Below are 19214 nucleotides of genomic sequence, written 5' to 3'. Positions count from 1 at the left end.
GATGAGCTTTGTAAAAATCGACGTGTTTCAGAAAGGCGGGGCATAGAGGAGAAACAATAATGTACAGTATGTGGAAAATAATGTGTTTTTTGAACCTTAAACCGCATAAACACATTTCATTACACCAAATACACAAAATAATGTTCTTTTTAGCAACATCATATGACCCCTTTAAACGTATTTCTGTTTTATGTCATTATTTTAATGCATATAAACATCTCACACAGTACAATCTGACCCCATTTTAAACTTTGTAACCCAGCCTGTTAGGCTGATCAGTACAGTACAAATGATTTGACCTCATCAATGAAAGTCTATGGGACTTTTCATAGTTTTGATTGTCTGTTTAATGAAAATTGTAAGTCCAATCAGTTAGAAAAGGTCTGACATGAGTTTTTGGCAGTTGTAGCTGGAAACTCTAGGAGGAGATACAGTCCAACTTTAGTCTCAGAAGAAGAAGAAGAGGCCAACTTAATAAGAATTAAGAGCCCTTCTTTTTCACAAAGGCCCATAAACTTTGTTTTAACCCCATCAATCAAATAACCCCCCTTCATTTTGATTTGAACCATCAACGTTTCACGATCCAATCAATTCTACCCAATATTCATCTGTTAAACATCTTGTTTCGCCTGGAAATACGTCAGACTGCAGAAGAAAAAAAGGCTTTTCACCATCTAGTATGAAGAAAAGCTTTCGCAGAACTGTTCCAGACTGACTGGTGTTGTTGTATTTTCATCATGTAGAGGGAAAACTTACAGTACACTTATGAGAGATTCAGTCCTTCTGCAGTAACTTGAGCTTGAGTGGTGAATAATGGTGAAGTTCATTTATCAATACTTACAGGGGTCTGAACCAACAATATGTTGGATACCAGCCCAAAATACAGTGAGATACTGCATGTAGCAGTCTTTCGTGAACACGTTATACCCTGTTAGCCCGAGTGACCTCACACCAATAAAATTCAGATCGCTTTGTTTCCCTCAGACTAGCATGTCATCATCTTCTGAATAAGCCGATATCAAATTAGGTGTCTATGCTCTCTTCTCCCAAACCACTCTCCCATGGCTCCCGAGATCACATTTAGCTCTCAGGCCTTTTAATAAAGGTTTGGTTTATTAATTAGAGGTTAATATTAGTACTCCCCTCAGTGGACCCAGCATGAACAATCGACTCTCCAAAGTGACGCTGACATCACGTAAAGGCCACGGTCTGCCAAGGCAGCCTAATGTATCAGTAAGCGCAGTCATTTTGCTGATGTTAGGGAAGCTAATAACTGAGAAAATAAGAGAAGCATCTTAGTAGGTCAGCGGTGAAACCTGAAACGAATCGCTCTCGAGGGCCGATTCATCATGATAACTGATTCACGAGGCCAACGGCCCGACTAAGCAGGAAACATAACACAAAGAACAAAAAATGCATTAAGTGAGAATGGGAAATGAGGAATTGTATGGTCACCAAAGCTTCAGTCAGCTCGCAACTGCATTGTACAATCACGAGCTTGCTTTTCCACTTCCACACCTTGGCCGGTGTGGATTTATAGGATCTTCGAGCTGCACTGGCCAACAAACACAGCACAACCATTAGCATTAGTGCAGGTGTCAATCAGGGCAGCCCTGGATCTGGGAGTTACGGGACGGATCGTGCCCTTGCGTGGCGGGCAGAAGGGAACAGGTGCTGGGAAATTCAAACAGCATCGATTGACACAGGGTGGCTAGTGCTGAGAGAACAGTTATTGATCTCACCTCAGCCAACCCCCCTGGAACATTTCAGCCACATCGATTTGGCCTCCTCTTCCCCTCACACTCTGTCTCCAGACTCGAATTACCACGAGGGAAGATCATATCAATTACACAAATCAATCAGAAACGTGTTGTTTCGTTTCTCTGCCGAAAACCGCCTGACTTGACACAAATGCCCATCTAAACACAACAGATATGGGGGGATGGCATTCAGTTCGAGCACAGTGAGTTTTCCTAGCATCTTCGATCAATCCTGAAAATACTGTCATTTACTCACCCTCATGTTGTTCCAAACCCATACAACTTTGGTTAATCATCAAAGCACAATTTAAGGTATTTTGAATGAAACTTAAGAGTTTCTGTACCTGCATTGAAAGTTCATGGTAACCAAAATTTTGAAGAACCAAAAAGGTCATAAAGACATTGTAAAACAAATCCATATGAATCAAGTGTTTTAATCCAAGTCTTGTTAAGAGATACATACAATCACTTTGTATGATGAACAGATTTAATTTAGGCTTTTAGTAGTTACTGATGGCACAAAATGTTACTAATGCAGAATTTTAGAATGTATTATTGTAAATGAAAATTATATTTAGACTGTAATTTGTTTGTGAACTAAAGCTGCTGTAAAAGGACAAGCTGTTTAAGCCCACTGTATGAAATGCTTGAATGTGGACATGTCTGAACAGTTTAGGTTTTATTTAAAAACTAAAGATAATGTTAAAATTATGCAAATTAATGCCCATGCATCTTTCCCCCTGCCATAGCACATACTACATACATGTTTACATAGCGCTGTATAGACGCATGTCATCTTAAAATGTAAACACGGACATGTCTGAACAGTTTAGGTTTTATTTAAAAACTAAAGATAATGTTAAAATTATGCAAATTAATGCCAATGCATCTTTCCCCCTGCCATAGCACATACTACATACATGTTTACATAGCGCTGTATAGACACATGTCATCTTAAAATGTAAACACAAAATAAAACACATTTTGCCCTGTGACATGTTTTTATATTATATGTTTATATTTATGAACACACAGTTACACACTTTTTTTTCTTTCATTTTTATACACTAGGCTATATGGTATATTTTATATGGTATACTTTGTTATTTTCTCTTGATTGCACACTTGAATTATCATTAATTATCAGTAGTAGTTATTGGTATATGACAAGTTTTGGTAATAAAATATGCTTTCTTGCTAAATAAATTAAATATGCATCAGTCAGTACTTTCTACTTTCTAATTAAATACATAACAATTCAAGTACTTTTGTACCTTTACTCAAGTAAAATTGAAAATGAGTACTTAATGCTTTTACTGGAGTAATATTTTATTATGATATCTGTACTTTTAGTCAAGCACTTGATTTGTGCACTTTGTCCACCACTGTATGCGTGTCGATCATCGTAAATTAAATGTTCATTTAATTAATAAAGCGATATCTCATATCTCTTCAAGATTTGCTTTAAACCGCTCGATTCATATTGATTCATTTTATGACGCCTTTATGAACTTTTTGGATATCATGTTTTGATTACCAGGACTTTCAAAGGAGGGGCAAACCTCTCACATATCGTTAAAAATATCTTAATTTGCATTCTGAAGATAAACCAAAGTCTAATGATTTTGTAACAAAATGAGGGTGAGTAAATGATGGCAATATTTCGTTTTTGGGTGAACTGTCTCTTTAAGGACAGAATACACTACACGACTTTTGCCCAGATTTACAGTCTGGAGGAGTCGACGCTGGCTGTCGAAAATGTAGGCATGCAGAGTTGATAGATTTAACAGAAAATAGGATAGTGTATGATGGGCATACATTCTCATTTTTTAGCTTCAGACTACAAATCCGTTCAGTCAAGTCACCTTTATTTATATAGCGCTTTATACAATAAAGATTATGTCAAAGCAGCTTTGCAGTGTGAAACAGGAAAACGTGTGCTGATAATGCAAAATAGAACATTTTTCAGTTAAAGTCAGTTCATCATTGATTCAGTGATGTCATCATCCAGCTCAGTTCAGTTCTCTCCAAATAGTGTCTGCGCAATCAAGTCAACAATATTGGCAGAAATTGTGTCCCCAACTAAGCAAGCCAAATAATAGTCAGATAATATAAAACATGTTTGATATTTTCAGTCGATTTTAAAACACATTTAGATTTTTTTTATTGATTTGTCAATTGTCTCCTATCAATGAGGTGCATGTTTCTGTGTGTGTTTGTTCTGTTCAGAATGGCTTGAAAGTTAAGTGTATGATCCCCAGTTCCCCTTCAAGAGAAATTGAACTGCATCCTCTAGTGGACACTATGGAGAATGCCATCAGCATGACCGGCGTCTGAAGCACGTTTTAAAACACTCCATTGGACCGCGCAGCCCATGACATCATTATCGGAGCACACGAATATATAGGAGGGCACCTGCATCGCACGTCATCAACTTTCTTTGTCTTCAGGAGCTGTTTGTTTGCTCTGTGTTTGTAGAAACATCATGGAGAAAAAGTCTAGCGAATGCTTTAGGAAGTGTGTTCCTTCGTGTCTCAAAGACAACCTTTGTGTTATGTGTCTCAGAGAGAAGCAAACGTGTTTAGTGCTTGAGGGCACTGAATTCGCTCACTATGATAAGTTTCCAATGAAAAACCTCCACTCACGCTTGTCCCTATTCTTGAGGGATGTGGGACAGGAGTCTGCGTCTCGCAGCTCAGGTCCCACTGCTGCTGAGGCACGGCGGAACCTCAGGTTGAGGGGTTCACAGGTTGACCTCACTGAGAAGTTTGAGAAGGGTTTCGATCTTTCTAGATCTACCTCGGACTCGAGCGATCTGAGGGATCCGGATGATCTCTTGCTCGAGTCATTTCATCCTGCGGATAGCACTTTACTGGCTTCATCCAGTCAAGATGAGGAATGTGGATGTGCTTGGTGATGATGGTGAGAGTGTGGCAGACTAGTGGCAGACGCTTTTTGATGGTCCATGATCGTCCTTCCCCCAAGAGTATTTCCTTTCTCCCCGATCTTCATACCGAGTTAGAGAGATCGTGGGTGAAACCATATTCAGCTCAGCTACATCTTTTCCAACATGCAGATTATGCTAATGTGAAGGGAATGGCTGAGCACAGATATGTGAAGATGCCCCCGTGGAAGAGACACTTGTGGACTGTTTCTCCCAGGGCAAGTCATCTTCTTTGAAGGCTCCTGTCCTGCCATCCAAGCTGCTTCAGACAACCTCGTCTTTGAATGGCAGGGTGTACATGGTAACAGGTCACGCCAGGGGGCTTTGCACAACATGGCTTTGCTGCAAGCTTACCAGGCAGACCTGCTTAAAGACCTGGATGAGGGTAAATGTTTACCCCCTGAAGAGGTCGAAGAGTTGCACCGTACTACGGATTTGGTTCTCTGTGCCACTAAGCAAACTGCTGCTGCTATAGGGCGAGCGATGGTGGCAATAGTGGACTCAGAGAGACATCTGTAATTGAATTTAGCAGAAGGAGAAAAGAAAATAACTTACTCCCGCCCCAGAAGTATTTTCAGTTGCTGCTTACATCAGGCCCTGAGGCTGAACTAATGTTATTGGTGAGTTTGCCTACATTTGCGAACCACCTGGTGATGGTCCAGTCTCTCCCCTGAGTTGTGAGCTTTATTCTTACCAAATATTTCAGAGAGCAGGGTCGGACTGCCTCCCCAAGGGTTTTTAAGTAGGTTGTCCCCCTGAAGTTTCTTTTTTTTTTAAATGTTAGACTGCCTCCCCTGATTTCAGGGTATTTTCAAGCAGGCGGTCCACCTGAATCCCACATCCTTTGATTGGGCTGTCTCCCCTGTGTTAGGGTTTCAAGTTGGTAGCCCATTGTCTTTAGGAACATACAGTGGTCCAGGCCTGGGTGTGGCTAGAGAAATTGAACTCAGGTGTGATAAACCACAGTTTTAACAGGGGGGCAAACACTTCTTCACACAGGGCCATGTAGTTTTTGATTTTGTTTTCCCTTAATAATAAAAACCTTCATTTAAAAACTGCATGTTGTGTTTACTTGTGTTATCTTTGACTTTTGACTTGTTTGATGATCTGAATCATTAAAGTGTGACAAACATGCAAAAAAATAAGAAATCAGGAAGGGGGCCAACACTTTTTCACACCACTGTAGTTGTTTGAGGACAGTTGTGTTCCCAACTTGACTGAATGGGATGTCCCTCCTTAATATTAGTATCGGTTGGGTTCCGCATTTCCCCTAAGCTGTTTTGCTGTCTGGAGCATCGTTGGTGTGCACCGTGGCATGGCATAGTAGGCATTTCATTTCCCATAGTGGCTACTAGAGGACACTAGAGGTTGTCATCTCATACTTCCGGTTGCTCCGCTAATGACTTCACGAGCTGCACGATCCAATGGATTCGGAGTGTTTTCCACGTGCTTCAGACACCAGTCATGCTGATAGCATTCCTCCTAGTGTCCACTAGAGGACACAGATTCTCATTCCTTCTCGGGGAACCGTGGCTACATGCGTAACCTGAGACGTTTCGCTTTGTGATACTGTAAATTGTATTTTAAAATATGTTCAGATTTTAAAAGTTGTGTAGTGTTTTCCAGCATGCAAAGATTGAAGATTGCATGTCCTGGCCTGCAGTGGAGTCTGACAGGTGTTCAGTAAAACCGCCTGAAGACTGCCATCATAGCACTCCCAGTCAAACCCAGCAGTCACCCCTAAAACAATGTAATACTTCTGACAGGTATATTTATATAAAGCTTTTCTGCTAATGCCTGTAATAGGGTCATTGTTGAAATTATAGTGATTACAGATGGCATTTTACCTTTTATGACCTGGCCTCAGCCTCGTTGTGCTTCAGATGAATTAAGAGATTACTGTAATCATACCCTGTTTTACCAATGCCAGGTAATTGGGAAAGCCATGCATGCCTAAGCCTGCGGCCAATGAACAGTAATTGGACGTCTGCGACATTCATTGCAAAGTTACAACTGCTGCATGTGTTCACTAATCAGAGATATAATTTAAAGACAGAAGTTCACTTTGAAAAATTAAAATAGAAAACTTAATTTTGAACGTTTATTGTTGCCCTAATGGTTTCATTATTATTATTATTATTATTATTATTATTATTATTATTATTAGTTTATTTATTTTTATATATAATACAAGGCAATGTTTCAAATACAAAGTAATGCCATTCCTCTTAATGCAGTAATGTTGGCCTGAGAGGTGAGTGTAATGGATAACAGTACACATTAAATGTGTACTGGATATATAAATAAATATAAATACATACCAATATTATATTTTATGAAACGGTTAGCTTTGTGACTTAGTTTGAAGCCATTAACATTAAATACCTAAAATACGACTGTATCATTATTTCAACACATTATCATGGCAATTTGTAACTATTTTACATTTTGGTGAATTGGTGGCTAATTTGTATGAATTTGTATGATCTCATTGGTATGTTTTCGTATGGGTGGACCTTCATGCTTACTTTTTTTTTCCTAGTATGTGCTAGGAAATGGATATGCATTGTGGCATTCAGGACAAAACCTGCCGACAAACTGGCTGTTGTCACATTTATTTCTGCTGTGTGATAGGTAGACTAATACACATCGAGTAAAAATGTCCTGAGTTTATCATTGTTATCGACATAAATGTTATCACACATGATATTTTATCTCAATATGTTATAGTTTATCAACCAGCCCTAGTGGACACAGTAGTTATCATTATAGTTGACAATATTTGTGCCTTTACTTGTGGTCACTGTAATGTATTTCCTTATGTGGCATATATAAAAAAATAATTTCTGAAATGGTGAAAATTAACATTTTCTCGTCTTATTTTCTTATGCATCATTATAACTGCATGAAAAGGCACTGAATGTAATTTGGATATAATAAATGGCATTTTAGAGGTGAATTCCTCTTAGACTGTGCCTCTCGCTGACCCTAAAGTCCCAAGCCTAGACATTGATGAGTGACACTGATGAATCATCAGGCACAATCCAATATCTGCTGTCCAAGGAGTGTCACCTCAAACTTTGAGTCACACTCAGGATGTGGCATCCTGGTGCAACATTCCCTGCCAGTAAGCTAAGAGGGTGCACACAAAAACACAAACCTTGACTTTGGGAGGGTTCATCCAGTGATGTCTCATAATGCTGCTGGCCGTCATGTTGCTCGGCAGAATGACCACATCATTGTTACTGTCTCTGCATGACAACTCACACTCCTCTCCTGAGAAAAAACAGACGGAGAACATAAGTCCACAGCTCATGTAACATCTTGAACACTGCATAACATCTTTCTTTAGTGTTTGAAGAGAACTGCTAAACAGTTTGTCTGCTCATCACTAAGGCCATTACAGGCAATGACACTTCAATATAGTTCAATCGACACTTCTTCCAGTTTAACCATGTTGAGGTCTGACAGTTACAGCATGTCTTCTGATGAAGATTTTGTAAATTATTGAGCTCTGTCTCTAATACTTTACTGTGACAGTACACTGTGTATAGGAGATTGCAGCATCAATTTTAGGGTAGAAGTCACATCCCATGTAACTAAAAATAAAAATAAATTCTACTCTGCATGGAAACAATTAAGCCTATTTTGCATAATAACATTGTTTTCATGGCAACAACAATGATTACAAACAGTACAAAAAAATAATCATCATAATATGTCAAAACTATCATTTGAAATTTTGAAAGGCTGCATTTATTTGATAAAAAAACAAACAAAACAAAAAAAACTGTAAAAACTGTAATATTTTGAAATATTATTACATAGCTTGCCATGTGAATATATTGCAAAATTGTATTTATTCCAATGATGCAAAGCTGAATTTTCAGCATCATTACTCCATTCTTCAGTGTCACATGATCTTTCAGAAATCATTATAATATGCTGATTTGCTGCTCAAGAAACATTTCTGATTATCAATGTTGAAAACAGTTGTGCTGTTTCACATTTTTGTGGAAACTATGATGCATTTTCAAAGATTATTTGATGAATAGAAAGTTCAAAAGAAAATCTTTTTTTTTAAATAATCTTTTGTTACATCATGAATGTCTTTACTGTCAACTTTGATCGGGGTGGAGGAGGGATGCTGAAAGACTTAGTGAGAATAAAGGTAAGGCGGTTTGGGCCATTTATAGAGGTTCTCTCTCGAGCTGAGAGGATAGACGATGTGATTGCTGATAATGAATTGGCCAGGTTAATTATCTGTATGAGCTCCTCCCAAAATTTGTTAATAAAACATAATTTAATCCCCCCGCCCAAAAAAAAAAAATATATATTTATTTGCTTATATCACAATAATGACTTCCATTTTTCATGAAAACACAACTCTATAGTATTATATATCCAAAATATAATATAAAACAGTAGCTCCCTTTCGAGTGGGAACTCGTGCTGCGTCCCCTAGAGGGCGTTATGGGGAATGCCTCCGGCATGACTGGTGTCTCAAGCATGAGTCTAAACATGACAATGAGCTTGACATTGGCAGGAGGCAGCCTATGAATTCACAACTGGTGAGGTCCGAGAGTATAAAAGAGAACCTGTGAAATACGTCAATTTCTTTCTTGTCTTTAAGAGACTGCTTGTTTGTACATGAGTTAGGAGCACGCATTTAGCTCCTGAGGGAGCAGAATGAGCGCATTGAACGGATTTCTCAATGAAAGCTTCGTTAGCACTATCCCTGTTATGGGACGGAATGTGTGACAAAGTTTTGGGTGCAATGCTGTCTTCTCTACGAGCAAGCTGGATAGGCTAGGTATGATGCATTCACGAGATTTACTACAAGAGGTAGGAACTTCTTCCTTTCAGCTGTCTCTAGAGGGACAGTAGTTAGTGCTTGCACGAGCACGTTCGGCTCGGCATTTGCGTCTGCAGTTCCGTATGACCGCCATTACGGTGAGGCGGGATTAAGCATGGGGGTTGTAGGCAGAGCATGGATGAGTCAAACAGGAAGTTTTCCTTTTTTGGCTCCTCTTTTTGACTCAAATAACACTATTGTTCTTTATGTGTCGAATTCTGAGGAATTAGAGACAGAAAAGTGCTGTAGTTAGGTAGTGGCCTAAGTTGTTAGGCTTTCTCCATCCTCGACTTTAGAAAGTAGTCATGCTGAGTCTTTCGTTTCCAGAGCTCGGTTTCTGTTTGCTAAGTTGCTAGGCTCTTTGTGTGCCTTCTTGGCCATTGTGAGCATCGTTAGGCCTCCTCTTGTAAGAGAGAGTTATCTTTATTGTTACCTCTGCTCGCCAGAGCTCCACTAGGACATCATTTTGCAGGTTGTAGGCTCTCTGTGAGCCTTCTTGCACGTTATCCAATGCGAGGGGTGTAGTTAGGCCTCCTCTTGTTTTAGAAAGCCGTCATGCTGAGGCTTCTGCTCCTAGAGCTTGGCCATCTTCTGCAAGCATCGTTAGGCCTCCTCTCGCTACAGAGAGTTATCTTCATTGAGGTCTCCGCTTGCCAGAGCTCCACTAGGGCAGCATCTGTGAGTTGTAGGCTCTCTGTGAGCCTCTTTACAAGATGTCCTGAATGTGGGTGTAATTAGGCCTCCTCTCGTTTTTGAGAGTCGTCATGCTATGGCCTCCATTCCTAGAGCTTGGCCATCTACTGTGAGCATTGTCAGGCCTCCTCTCGCTACAGAGAGTTATCTTCATTGAGGCCTCCACTCGCCAGACCTCAGCAAGGACAGTATATGTGAGCTGTAGGCTGTCTGTGAGCCTCCTTACAAGATGTCTTGAGCGTGGGGCATAGTTAGGCCTCCTCTCGCTTTAGAGAGCCGTCATGTTGAGGCCTCCACTCCTACAGCTCGGCCATCTACTGCGAGCATCTTCAGGCCTCCTCTCGCTACAGAGAGTTATCTTCATTGAGGTATCCACTTGCCAGAGCTCCACTAGGGCAGCACTTTATCAAGTTCATTGTCGTGTTTAGACTCATGCGTCAGACACCGTCATGCCAGAGGCATTCCGCATAGCGCCCTCTAGGGGACGGAGTGTCTCGTTCCCCTTCTCAGGGAACCATGATTACATGCGTAACCGGAGACGTTCTCCACCCCAGAAAAGGGTTACAACCACTGGTATAAACAATTCTGTCATGGATTTCCGAAACATTATATATCAGTACTAACTGTTCTGATGATATACTGCCAAATTTTAGATAATTTTTTATCTGAAAATCTGAATTCTGATGGTTTCATCAGGCTGAACAAAACACACAAGTGCACAACCAAAAGCATAAATTATATCCCAACATAAAAAGTAACCTACACGGCTCTGAATGAATCTGAAAAATAAATCGGTCTCTCTGTGCAATGCACAAGTTTGCGGTAAGAGTCTGTACCTATGCCATGGCCCTTCTTGCAGCTGACATGGATGCTGGGATGCAGGTTCTGAGGTAGAGAGCATTGACCCTTCAGCTGAGGGCATAAGCGAAAGCTTCCGGTCCAGTTCCCATCCTTTCTGCAGCGGATGACATTGGTGCCGAGCCCCTGTGGAGATGGCAAAACACATTTTACAGCATTCACTACGACATTCTAAACGAACAGCCAGTGGAAAGAACAGATAAAGACATGCATGTCTATAAATACCAAATTAAAGAGTTCTTTATTTTTGTCATGATTTACACTTGTCAAGTCAAGACACATTTATTTATATTCCATTTTATACAATACAAATTGTTTCAAAGCAGTTTCACAGTAATAAACAAGAAAATAACAGTATTAATGTAATGGAACAAATGCAACTTCAGCTGTAAAGAAGTTCTAAAAACTACATTTCAAAAGACTGGGGTCATTTTTTTTATGTTTTTGAAAGAAGTCTCTTCTGCTCACCAAGGCTGAATTTGTTTGATCAAAAATGCAATAAAAACGGTAATATTATAAAATATTATTAATATTTAAAATAACTGTTTTCTGCTTGCATATATTGTAAAATGTAATTTATTGCTGCGATAAAAGCTGTATTTTCAGCATCATTACTCCAGTTTTCAGTGTCATATGATCCTTCATAAATCATTCTAATATCCTGATTTGCTGCTCAAGAAATTATCATCAGTAATGAAAACAGTTGTGCTGCTTCATATTTTTGTGGAAACCATGATACATTATTTTGCAGGATCCTTTGATTAATAGAAAGTTCAAAAGAACAGCATTTATTTATTTATTTGAAATCTTTTGTAACAGAAATGTTACTGCAGCTTGTATTGTAGTAATTTTCTGAAACTTTTGATCAATTTATTGCATCGTTCCTGCATAAAAGTATTAATTTCTTGTTACTAGTATTGATTAATGTCACTGATATATGTCATTAAGCATATAAGCCGACTGTCTGCTTAATGTCTGCTAACACTTGGATTCCCAACACACGTTCTATTGACTTTGAGTAACTTTGCAAGTAACAGTCTATTAATACTCTCATGATAAATAGTTGACATGTAGTTGCAAAGTCACTAGTTATCCTACAGTAAGTCGTACCTCTTTGCATGGTGGTTGTCTCAGCGTGTTGTTGGCCCCGTTGCAGTGGATCCAGCAGGTGCTGTCGAACTTGAAGCCGTCTGTGCACTGGTACATGCCATAGAAGACAAATGGAGGAGGTGGACAGGTGACCGGCTCACATGAGCCCTCTAACCAACGGCCGTCTTCTGTACACTGGCGCTTGAAGGCTCTCCTGCAGGAACCAAGACATGTCATATGCTATGATACCATTCATGTCAAATTTCATTTTGATAATAAAAGATAACTCCATTTTCGTTTAACCATGCATGCTGAGTGGTTGTTGTTGTGTTTTTCGGTCCCTGTTTTGATTTGTGGATGATTGTATGTTTGCGCACCTCTTTGGCTTGTTGGCCACATGGTATCCTAGTTTGCATTTGTATTTGCAGAGGGTGCCCACTTTAAGACCCGTCTCATTGCAGCGTTTGGTCTGCAGCACGGCACTGGGCACGGGAGGTGGTGCAGGACAGCGGAGCTCACACAAAGCCTCCGGGAACGACCACAGACCATCCTCCATACAGGTCAGAGTGTTATTAGTGCCTTCAGATGAGCGACAGACGGAATAAATCAAATAAACACACATGAATACATATACGTTTTAGGTCAGTAAGACTGACTGATTGATTAATTGATTGATTGATTGATTGATTGAATTATAAAAATAATAACAGTCATAATAATACTTTTATTCAGCAAGGATAAATTAAATTGATCAAAAGTGACAGTAAAGACATTTATAATGTTACAAAACTTTTCTGTTTTAAATAAATGCTGTTGTACTTTGTATTTATCAAATAATCCTAGAAAATTAAATATATAACAGTTTCCACAAAAATATGGAGCAGAACAACCGTTTTCAACATTGATGATACTCTGAAATATTTCTTGAGCAGCAAATCAGCATATGATTTCTGAAGAACCATGTGACACTGAAGACTTAAGTAATTATGCTGAAAATTCAGCTTTGATCACAGGAATAAATTACATTTTAAAAATAAATTCACATAGAAAACAATTATTCTATTAGTAATATTGTTTTACAATTATTACAGTACTTTTACTGTATAGATCAAATAAATGCAGCCTTCGTAAGAATAAGAGATTTCTTTCAAAAACATTGTTCAACTAAACAATAGTATATATGTGTGTATAACACAAAGTGATTTTGAGATCACTATTTTTGTCTTGTTTTCCAGTGCACATATCTAAACATTCTTAAATCAAGATATATTTATTTGGGAAGCAAAGTGGCACAAGACATTAAGTCTTGCTTTCTCAAAAAAAAAAAAAAAAAAATCTGCCAATTTGTATTTATTTATTTATTCTGGAAAACAAGACAAAAAAATACTACTAAGAAAATCACTTGTGTATATATAATGTAATATATAATTGTATATAAAGTGTATATATAATTAAACATTACAAAATTACAAAGTATTTAGTAACTGCCATGACATTGCTTCTTATAAAACATACATAAATCCCAATGCATTTGATTAATCAGTATTAGCTGAGAATAGTTTTAACCATATTGTGAAGAACTAAAGTGTGTTATAAAATGAATAGCTCCTCTAAATTCTGATTGGCTGAGTCACTTATCAATCCACTGAAACATACCTGTGACTGCACATGACTGAATTCCATGTTAATGTGCTATGTTGCTAATGCAAACAGCTGCAAATCACAAATTACCTGGCGTAATTTCCCAAGTAATGATCAGAATGTTTAATTTGATCATTACAATATGAGCTGCTGTATTAAGTTTTATTTTTTATTTAGTTATCATCATTGCAACAAGCATTGTATACTACATGCTGGATCCTCAGAATACTGAGAAAGAGAATCTACCATGACCCTAGATGACCTATTTTACTAAGTAATCTTATTGTTCTCTTCACTGCATCAAAGTCCAGTCACACTGAGTTTTTCCAGGGTTTCTCACCCACAAGCTGAGCAGGCTCCTTGCACTGGAACGTGCTCTTCTTGCCGTAGGTGGTGCCTTCTGGGAAATCAAAGTGTGCAGGGTGCACATGATACTTATCTGGAAGCCCACAGTCAACCGGCTCACACGATACTTGCTTGTTCCATTTCCTATCAGCACAGGTGATGGTCACGGTTGAGTCCGTCTACAGAAAAAAGACATCAGATGTTCAATGAGTTCAGTGCAGTTCAAAATGGCCTGCTGACCACAAAGTACACAAAGCTGATATCACAGTAAAGGACACATCTGTTCCTCTCACAGGCCTGAAAACGTGAAGACCTGTTCAAAGCAGAAACTTTAATGATGTACAGTACCATAGTCCTATTAGAATTAAAAATGTTTTCATGCATATTTTAGGTAATTTTTACATTTATGGATATTTGTGTAAATGTGGCATATGGTTATACTGAGAAAAAAAAATAAATAAAAGAAAAATGTACTGATCATTTTCTGCCAGGGCACTATCCATTAATTTTCTCTTACGAAAATACGGAAATTAGGGATTAAGCTGCAGCCCCTATTGCGTTTGCATGTTTTCTTTATTATTATTCCTCCCCAATGAGAGTCAATGGCAGCCCTATAAAGGGAACACAGGAAAATGATGAAATTTGGCACACTTGTAGTGATGGTCACGAATAGTGATCTGATCAACTTTGGGGTCTCTAGGACCAACTCTATAGCGTCACCACCAGTTAAAAAATTCACTTTTCAAGAGGTTATCACTTTTGAACCCTTTGTTCTACAAAAATTTAATTTAGTTAATCTGATTAATCTCTAGTATAGTGGCCATTTTGAAAAGTACACTTTTTCTGTTGTTTTTTTTTTTCACTATTACTCCTTCAAATGTTGTCCAATTCTTCTATAAAATTGGCAGAGATCATCTTTGGACTGAGCCGCACCAAAATGACTAAACATAATTTTGATATTAATCTTTGTTTAAAAGTTATGATGTTGTGAACTTAACGATGTTGACCCAAAATTGTTTCAAAGGCTGTATCTCGGCCAAACTTTGATCAGTTGAAACAAAACTTGGTACATATCAAGTACTCCAATCAAGATTTCACCTACGGCATCAATTTTTTAAAAATACATTTTGTGTTCATTCTCACTTGTACTACTGAACTTCAACATCTGGATGAACACCTCTCTTCTCAGTGGTGCAACAAGATGAGTGACAGGCACTTGGTCTGGAGATTGTGGGTTTGATTCCTGTGTGGTTTAACTTTATAAAATACAGTGTAATGTTGTGTCATTTCGATTCCTTGTCCTGGTAAGAGTTGTACTAATCTTCCTTCCTCTTTGATTAGAAACAAGTGTTTTTTTATATATATTCTGTGTTTGTCCTCATCTGAACTTCTCTTCATTTTGAGTTGATTCTCAGCTGAACTACTGAACTTATATAATAAGTGTGTTTTTGTTCATTGTGCATTCATTTTTATTTGAACTTCCATTCATTTTGAGTTCATCCTGACTGTACTTCTGAACCAGCTCATTATCACACTGAAAGCTCTCCTCGGCAGACTGGTAAACGTGCATCATCAAGTAGCTCAATGTGGAACGCCAGAGGCCTGATGTGAACCTTACCCAAAAATCATGGTTTTGAATCTTGGGTGGAGAGATTTTATGAAATTGTGTGTAATGGTGTGTTGTTTTCATTCCTTTATTATTCGGGTCAGCATTTTACTAATCTTTATACATCTTGGATTAGAAATAAGTGTTTTTTTATTCATGCTATGTTCATTTTAATTTGAACTTCTGTTAATTCTGAGTTCATTCTCACCCATAACTCTGAGACAAGTTACATGGTTAAACTATGGTTAGTGTAGTAAAACTATCAGCTGAATGTTTGAAACAACTTCCTTTTGTGATCTGATGTGGCTTCTTATCACAGAATGAGGCAGAAAATATATTCTATACTGTAAAAAAGGCTATGGCGATTAGCAATGGAATACAAATATACTTAATTATTATGAAAATACCAGAGATGGCTTGAAGAACACAGATAAACTATACATTGTCGCAGTTGAGTGTTTATTGTTTTCATGTTTCATCGTTCAAAATGTTTCTATCTTTTAATTCAGCTACAGCGATAGCTTGAAAACTTATCTATTTGAGATTTCCTGGAGCATCATGAGTTAGGCTATATTAATTCTGTGATGCATATGTGGAGTTTCTGCGCGAATGCAAACTCTGGCTTCCAGTATGAATAAAACAGACATTACATGTGTTTATAGAACACAATAATGGCCAATCCATAAAAAATAACACTTCTCTCAAAAGAAATTTGAAGTAGACATATGATAGTTATGTATTGAACCATGGGCTAACTGTATTGTTGCATCCCTAGTGTTTACTCTTAAATACTGTATAACAGGAATAGCACAAAGATTTTTATGACTGAGAGCAGACCTGCTAACCTTTGGAAAATATTTAACATTAAATCTTGCATTTTGCATGTTGTGCAATCACGATTTTGACATTAGCCATCAAGGAACTTCAGGTAATAATGTAGCTATCTAGGAATATAAAATAGCATATTTTTTGGGCCTCTGAATAAAACTGAGCTGTTTTATTCTTTCATGAGTGCGAGCTCCATATTTTCACTACATCATACTACATGAGCCATAAAAGCCTGTATCAAATATGATGCAAATATGATGTATCATACATGATATCAAACATTTTTTTGTTTGTTTACATTTTGTCTAAAAGTTAACAATGTTGACCCAAAATTATTTCAAAGACTGTATCTTGGCCAAATGTTGATCAATCGAAACAAATCTTGGAACGCTTCATCAGCACCATGATCTTAGGGTACATGCCATAGTTGGCAACAGTACCACCTATGGGTCATGAGATACCAAAAATAGATTTTTTTTCTTATAACTTTTGAACAGTTAAAATGATGACCTTGATCTCTATGGATTCCTTGGGTCATGTTGAATTGGGCGATACCAATTTTGCCAGCATCTGATCATCCACCATTTTGAAATGTGTCATAAATTGCAATATCTTTTGAACAATTTGACATATTGGCACAAAAATTGGTAGCCACCATCTACAGCATGTTCCGGCGGGACCTGACACATTGTCACTTAGGTGTTCCAGAGATATGAGAAGTTTTGCAAAAACGCTTATAACTTTTGAAAGCATTGTCCGAATTGTATTCTCTTTGTCAAAATGGTTTATGCCAATTCTGATGATATCTCATTTTTCATTTTCCATCATTTTGTTTGTCTGCCATTTTGAAGAAAATGAAGAACTGTTTTTTCACTACTCCTCCTACAAAATGTGTCCAATTTTGTCCAAATTGCAATCAGATGATATTTGGACCGAGCCGCACAGAAATAACTGAAGGAATGTTTTATATTTGCCAAGAAATACCGCATCAAAGTCGACTGTGTCTGCATTTGTTGAATTATGCTAGTTAGCTTAGCATGCTAATTGGTTGCCATTCTTTCTAATGTGGCTTTTCAGATATCAGTTTAACCATAAGCTATATTAGCAGTTAGTAAGCATAGCATGCTAATCTGGTCAACATGTTAAGTAATGCTTTCATGTACTAATTTTCATGTACTCATTGGTTTTGAATCCTGTATTACACATAGCATGCAGTGCTTTAATATGCAAAATATATTTGTAGTATAGATTTAGTATTTCTGATGCACATTGTAAAGCTTTTGACTGTTAAGTGTGATGTGCTTTGATGAGTTTGCTGTGGTTGTTATGCTTGCTGTACTTACAGTAGCAGTGGTTGCAATGCTTGCTACACCTTTGGGGCCCCGTATTGATGCTAACAGCTCTATATATATATATATATATATATATAACTCATGATGCTCCAGGAAATCGCAAATTAATACGGTTTCCAGCTATCGCTGTTGCTGAATTAAAAGATAGAAACGTTTTGAACGATGAAACATGAAAACAATAAACACGCAGTTGCGACAATGTATAGTTTATCTGTGTTCTTCAAGCCATCTCAGGTATTTTCATAATAATTAAGTATATTTGTAATCCATTGCTAAGCGACATAGCCTTTTTTACAGTATAGAATATATGTTCTGCCTCATTCTGTGATAAGAAGCCACATCAGATCACAAAAGGAAGTTCAAACATTCAGCTGATAGTTTTACTACAGTTTTTGCTGTCGTAACACTGTGAACGCTTGCCACTGATGTCAGTATTGGCTGATGTGCTTCACATGATCCAAGTTAGCCGTTACACTTTTTCCAATGGTAAGTACTGTAGATTTTCGCATCTACCAATGCAAAACATACATCCAATATTGTGGACGACCTGAGACAATATAAAATATGGCAAAAATCTATCATTTTGATTAGGTGCAGAAAAACCTATAGAAAAACATAAAATGTAAGATTTCTAAATGGGAAACCCGTTAGATCATGTGTACACTAACAACTTTTTTTTTTTTTTGGAGTATTGGAGTACATTTTACAAGAAAAAGCTATTTCAGTCCTTTTACTTCAAAATGTAGATTTTAATTCAATGTGTTACTTGACATTTCTCTGCAATTATTTGAGAGATTTACTAGCAATTTCTACATTAAAAGTGATTGAAAGTTCAGTTTTAAATAAACCACACAATTTGAGGTACACAAGGATGCAGGTTGGGTTTTACACTGAAATGTTATTCTTAAGATTTGGGTTTGTTTGACTTGCCAAACATCTGCATGTGACAATATTTTCTGAATCTGCAAAAGCTCTCAAGTCCACAAAAATGGATAGGGATCTCTGATATTTAATCACATAAACCAAATCAGATAGCTACAACATTTAAGCAATTTAGAAATATATTCATCATTACTTGCAAATATTGTTTTGTCCTATAACAGAACTTATACTTCATCATGAAGCATTTGGTTGAGTTGATAAAGGAGGACTATAACACTAGATACACACGTTATTGATAAGCTCAGGCAGATATTCTTTCTCTCTCATATACTTCAGCCTTTTCTTTGACTATTTGATACAC

The 19214-nt window shown here is 37.6% G+C and overlaps 1 pseudogene; it reads right to left on the bottom strand.

Annotated features, from left to right (window-relative positions):
- Window positions 1-19214, bottom strand: part of LOC107683756 (pappalysin-1-like) — a 133669-nt pseudogene that overhangs the window by 28527 nt on the left and 85928 nt on the right.

This window comes from Sinocyclocheilus anshuiensis, unplaced genomic scaffold, assembly GCF_001515605.1.
Source record: "Sinocyclocheilus anshuiensis isolate Anshui unplaced genomic scaffold, SAMN03320099.WGS_v1.1 scaffold1549, whole genome shotgun sequence".
Taxonomy (NCBI): Eukaryota; Metazoa; Chordata; class Actinopteri; order Cypriniformes; family Cyprinidae; genus Sinocyclocheilus; species Sinocyclocheilus anshuiensis.
Note: the sequence above shows the minus strand (reverse complement) of the source record. Positions and strands in the feature narration are given on the sequence as shown.